Below are 6078 nucleotides of genomic sequence, written 5' to 3' on the forward strand. Positions count from 1 at the left end.
CACACACACACACACACACACACACACACACAAATACTCTGATTATAAAGAATATCCAAGAAGATAACAAAGAGAGTTGGTTTTGATGGGAAAAGAAGAAATCAGTTTTAAATATGTTGATTTGGAGCTTTGTAAATTTTTCATTTGTGGATTTTAAAATTTGTTGATTTGGTGAAGCTGCAATCAAATAAAAATAAAAATATCCAGTAGATAGAGTAAGCATCTAGACCTGAGTTACCACTATACATCTTGGAAATGTCTTTAAAATGGTGGTAATTAAATTTATGAAAACAAATGTCTTTGTGACAAGAGTGGACACCCAAGCACAGAGCCTGGGCAAATGGCTACAGAGCTTATGGTCAGGGCAGAGGGAGGAGAGGCCAGAAACAGTCATGCACTGCATTAGAAGCATCAGGGAAGTTAGAGAGCAGGGCAGTGTGGAGAAAGAGGAGTAACCAGTGGTGGCATGCATCTGGTGGCCCATAATTGCTTGTGGTGCATATGACACACCTCATATAGCAGGCCTTGCGTGGACATAGGATACCTTGCAGAAGTCGAAGAAAGGCCAGAATCAGGAAAAGTGAAGTGGTCCAGAGCTAGAGAAAGAATAGTTCCTTACGAGATAAAGATGAAGCACCTTTTGCAGGGCTGCGGGGGAAACCAGGCAGCTAAGTAGATGGAAACAGTAAGGCAAACCATGCTGCAAAGCAGTGGTAATGGTACAGAGAAGCAGCGCCTTTTTACCACAGCACAAAAGATAAATTAAAATAGTTCAACAAAGCTACTGGAACCTGGAATAAATTCTTTAAAATCATGCCTGCTTTTCTCTTTGTATTTTTTAGGAATTTGACATTTCTTTTTTCCCTTCCTTCTTTTCTGCCTGTTTGTTTCCCCTTCTCCTGCTGTTTCCTTCCTTCCTTCCTTCCTTCCTTCCTTCTTTTCTTTTCTTTTCTTTTCTTTTCTTTTCTTTTCTTTTCTTCTTTGCAGTACTATGAGTTTAACCCATGCCTTGACATTGATTTACATCCCAGCCTATATATATATATATATATATATATATATATATATATATATATATGTGTGTGTGTGTGTGTGTGTATATATTTACATATCTCTATCTCTATCTCTATCTCTATCTCTGTCTCTGTCTCTGTCTCTGTCTCTGTCTCTGTCTCTATCTCTATATATTTTGAGACAAAGTTTTGCTCAGTGACTAAATTTCTCAGGCTGGGTTAAAATTTGTGATCCTTGAGGCTGCTCCCTAAGTCTCCCAGAATGCTGGTACCCTGTGTCACCAGAATTGGTTCATAAGATTCTGGGAATTTCTTACTTTATGCTCTTTTTCTGGGGGCAGGGTGAGGGGAACAGAAGTGATATTTGTACTTCAGAATGTGGCCAGCATTTCTACTTCCAAACATTTTTTCCCCTGTGCATTGTGTTTATTTAAAGATTCTACACCTGCATAGCCCAGGAGAGCTTAAGAGTTTTTATTCAAATACTGTAGATACAAACTTGCATTTAGATCCGTTGTTGAGAAAACAAAGACAAGTGTTTCCGGAGAGAAAGCACAAGCAAAGTTATCAATAGGAATTAATTCATTCTTGAGAACTTAGAAAAAAATGGTGCAGGAGGCTAGTGACTGTATCGCAGCAAACTGATTCTGCTGTCATCCTATTGATTTAACAGTGGTGTTGCTTTAATAATAGTTTTGAGGGGCCGGGGAGATGGCTCAGTAGGATAAGTGCTTGACTGGCAAACGCAAGGATCTGAGTTCAATCCCCGGTTCCACAAAAAAAAAAGGTTTTGAAAACTAAACATTTCCCCATCTAATTGAATATATATGTTCTGAAATTTGTTTAGTACCTAAAATATAGGCAATCTCTAAACTGTTTTTATTATTAAATGATAAGTATACTTGTGATATTTGATACACATTCTTCATTTACTATTTTTGAAATATTTTATGGGGTACATTTCCCTGCTTTTAAATCTTTTGAGTTTCTCAACAAGTGCTTGTAACAAAAAAATAAGGGAATAAAGAGGCCGTGCCAAAAAGAGAGAGAGAGAGAGAGAGAGAGAGAGAGAGAGAGAGAGAGAGAGAGAGAGAAAAGGAAAAAGAAAAATGAAGTCATCCCATAACTTCAGAAAAGAAGAGTTTGTAGTTTGAGCTCTGCACCTGGGCAATGGACGCCTAAAGACAGTAGGCAACACCTCTCTGGGTGATGACTTGGAGACCGGCATCCAAGAAACAACAGAATAGTAACCCTGAGCAACGTGCTACTGATGGACAAACACATGTTACTTTTCATTCTCTGCCACTCAGGACAATGGCAGAGTGAGGTCGCAGACAGCGCAGGGGCAGTGCTGTGTGTGAAGTCACTGGCTCTTCCACCAGCCCTGAGGATGCCCTCTCCTGTCTGTCACAGTTCAGCCTGCCCTGCTGGGGATCGGAGCCTGCGGCAGGAGCAAGCATAAGTAGTAGCCCTGGCCTGCTCTGGGTTTGGGGTCCCACTTCTGATCCGGAAGACGGTGCCCATTTTTGTTGTGGGAACCTTTCAAGGGGACCCAAGGTCACTACGCCATCCTGAAATGTTCACATTACTAAGCAGAAAGGAATACATATATATTACTTCTACAATTTGAATTATAGACTGAAACTTTAAAGATGCAAGGTAAAATGACCAAGCGTGTTAGGATTCTTCTACTGTTTATTTTTAATTTTAATTTTATTTATTTATTTATTTTTTGTGGAACTGGGGATTTAACTCAGGCCCTTGAGCTTGCCAGGCAAGCACTTATTCTACTGAGCCATCTCCTCACCCTGTTTTTTATTTTTTTTTTTAAATAATTTTATTGAGAAACAAATAGCAGTGAGACAGTAGCAAAACCAATTAGTAGGACAGTTTCAATAATTAATACATTGCATACTGTTGTCTTCTCAGTGGTTATTCATAGTACAAGATGCAGACAAGATATCCTGTCCACAAACACTATTAGAACAAATCTTTCTATTCATTGAATTAAGAGAAAGCTGTGTATGTATCTTATTTTGAATATACAGATACAAAATTATCCTTCATTTGTATCCCCTTTTTTGTTTAGTTTGGTCAGAGATGGGTATTCCATAGGCATTCAAATATTGTAGGTGCGTGAATTCAGCAAAATATTCCAATATAGTCCAGTAGTCCATAATAGTAGTGGGTTATTCTGTCACTGTTGGTTTGCCTGCCCTGCAGATACCCGGAGCTTCAAGCTTCTCCTTCCCCCTTGCCTTTAAAGGCTCAACCCCATCAGCACAATCGTCTGCTGTCAGCTCCACAACATAGAAGATTGATGATCTTAGAACTTTAGCCACTGCTTAGCTTTTGAAATCAGACTTTGAAAAGACGTGTGTCATTTTTTTAATCTACCAATTTTTCCTTCAAGATACTTTTGAAATATTTCCTTTATCATCAATTATTAACATTTTAAATGCTAATAATTATATCTCAGATTTGTTCCTAAAGCTGTGAGTTTTATTTTGTATCAACACTAACATTTGTATCCTGAGGATGAACAGAGTGGGGGGATCTGTATGTAGTTTGAATTCAGGAAATAACATCTTAGTCTTTTCCTTATCATATGTTAATAGAATATCATTTATTCTTAGCCTTAGGAGCCTAAAGTAAGATACCTGAATAAAAGTTATTTAAAGTTTTACATAAATGCAGATTCTTTTTCTGGACTTTACAATTGAGGACTTATTAAAGATTTTTAAATTTAATATAAATTCTTACTGTATTCTAGAAAATAATGTTTAATATTCAAGTCATTATGTTCTAAAAGTAATGTTCAAGGAGTTGAATTTTTCAATGCAACAGTTCAGTGGAGCAAAATTAAATATAACAGGTAGTAATTCAATGTAATTATTATTATTATTATTATTATTATTATTTTATTTTATTTTTTTTTGGCGGAACTGGGGATTGAACTCAGGCCCTTGCGCTTGCCAGGGAAGTGCTTATTCCACTGAGCCATCTCCCCGGCCCCCCTAGAATTATTAAAGTGATACCAAGAGTTCTAAATATTGGTCTTTGGTCAGAGATTTAAAAAAAAATATCTATCTAGCTATCTATCTATGTTCAAAGTTAGTGTTATTTCTTCTCTATATCTGCTTTATGTTATGACTTTGTGATATCAAAAATAAAAGTTAGGATATAGTAAACTTTTTAAATTTTATTGTATGAAGTGCCATTGACTTACCACTTTCCATTCTCGATGATTCTGGTAAATTTCCTTCCCAAGAGCAACGCGATGGTGTCGAGCGGTGTCCTGTCCACTCCCTGGCAAGCGATCCTGAGCTCCTGGACAGCTCAGCTTAGTCCTAGGGGAAAGCTTTCTGAGGAGGGTAGTGATGGCTCTGAAAGAGCTTGCTTTGGATTTGATTAAATGCAAATCCTCTGGTGTATGTTTCTCTCCTATTTGCATCCCCAGTGTAGATTATATAGGAAGGTTCTTTTTTTCCCCTCCAGAGTAGATTTTTATTCAGTAACAACGAGGTTTCCATTAGGAACAAACTCCTAAATGTTTATTATGGAAACAAAGCATCCATTATTTGTTCCCTGAATGGCAGTGACATTTTTCCATCCCTTTAACTTAGGGTTAGACTTTAAAAGCTTGTGTGGATGTGTGTATGAACAGCTCTTATTTCTCAGGAAATACAATGCTTGCCACACAGTGTAAAAACCAGACATCTCTCAGGTGTAGATATAATCCTAGGAAGGTATTTTTATTTAGAAATGTAAATAAAAACTAATGTAACTTAACTATAATTAGAAATATCCAAGCTAAAGTAGAGGTTTCTAAGCCTTATAGAAAATTAGGGTCATCTGTGAAATTGGTGCTCAGGCCCTTCCCTATGGAATTCAGACTGTCTTAAAATAGGACACAGTCAGCTACCTTGTAAAATAAAGTTTCTCACTTTTTACTCTTTTCTTTTTAGGTACCAGGAATTGAACTCGGGGCCTTGTGCTTGCCAGGCAGTTGCTGTGCCACTGAGCTACATCCCTGGCCCTTCTCACTTTCTAAACAAGACTCTTTGAGGCAGCAGTCAGGATCATGAATTCCTTTACAACAAAATTTCAGGAAAGTTTAAGCACTCACTGATATTATCTTCCTTTGTTTTTTCCTACAGTTCCTGCTTAACCTAATTTTGGTGCTATCACATGGTCCTACACAGGTTAGAACAGGGCATCTTCCTGGGCACCTTCCTCATCCTTCTGGATTTGGATAACATTTGATATTTTGGGGTTCACACAGGCACTATTTAATGATTTTTAGGCTTGACTGTGTCTCAGGTGTCCATTTCTGACAAATGAAATCTGCCATCAGAGTGTGTTCTAGAGATTCCAGGGTACTAGAAACTGTTTCAGGGGTTCTTCAAAGCCTTTGTGAACAGGTTATTATTTTAAGTAAATGGGTTAAAGGGTTTTAGTTTTAAGAATACATAGATGTGAACATGAGCTATATAAAAAAAGTTGTTGGGGTCCTCAGTAAATTCTCAGAGAGTAAGGGGTCTTAAGGCCAGGAAGTTTGAGAATTTCTCTTGGAGGATGCCTGTAGCTTAAGGATATCTTAATACACAAATCCAGGGAGTGTTAGTACTCAAATCTAAGAGCTTTGGCTCTGTGCTTCTCTTAGTAATAGAACATACCTTTGAGAAACCCACAAAGACAAAATCTGTTTCAATTTCTTAGCATCCAGCCTCTGCTCCCCCCGGGAAATGTGGCCACCGTGAGCCTACAGATGCTGTGACTGGATGCTTTCCCAAGCAAGGTGGTCTAGCAACCACCCCTTCTCATTCCTGCTTATTCTTCCAGTCAGTTGCTCTGTATCCAAATAATAAATCAGACCATTAGGTGATCTAATTACTCTTTCTATGCTAAGTTCCCCAGGCTTTTGGATTTCTTTTAACACTACACATTTTTAAAAAGTTTGGAGCGAGTCCTAGCCCAGGTCCGGTGAGTGTGCGGAGAGTTTCCTGCTACCCTGCGCCGGCGGGACCAGTCCCAGCCCAGGCGCAGCGTGGGCCGGACCCTC

The sequence above is a fragment of the Octodon degus genome, unplaced genomic scaffold (assembly GCF_000260255.1).
Source record: "Octodon degus isolate 3935 unplaced genomic scaffold, OctDeg1.0 scaffold00012, whole genome shotgun sequence".
NCBI lineage: Eukaryota > Metazoa > Chordata > Mammalia > Rodentia > Octodontidae > Octodon > Octodon degus.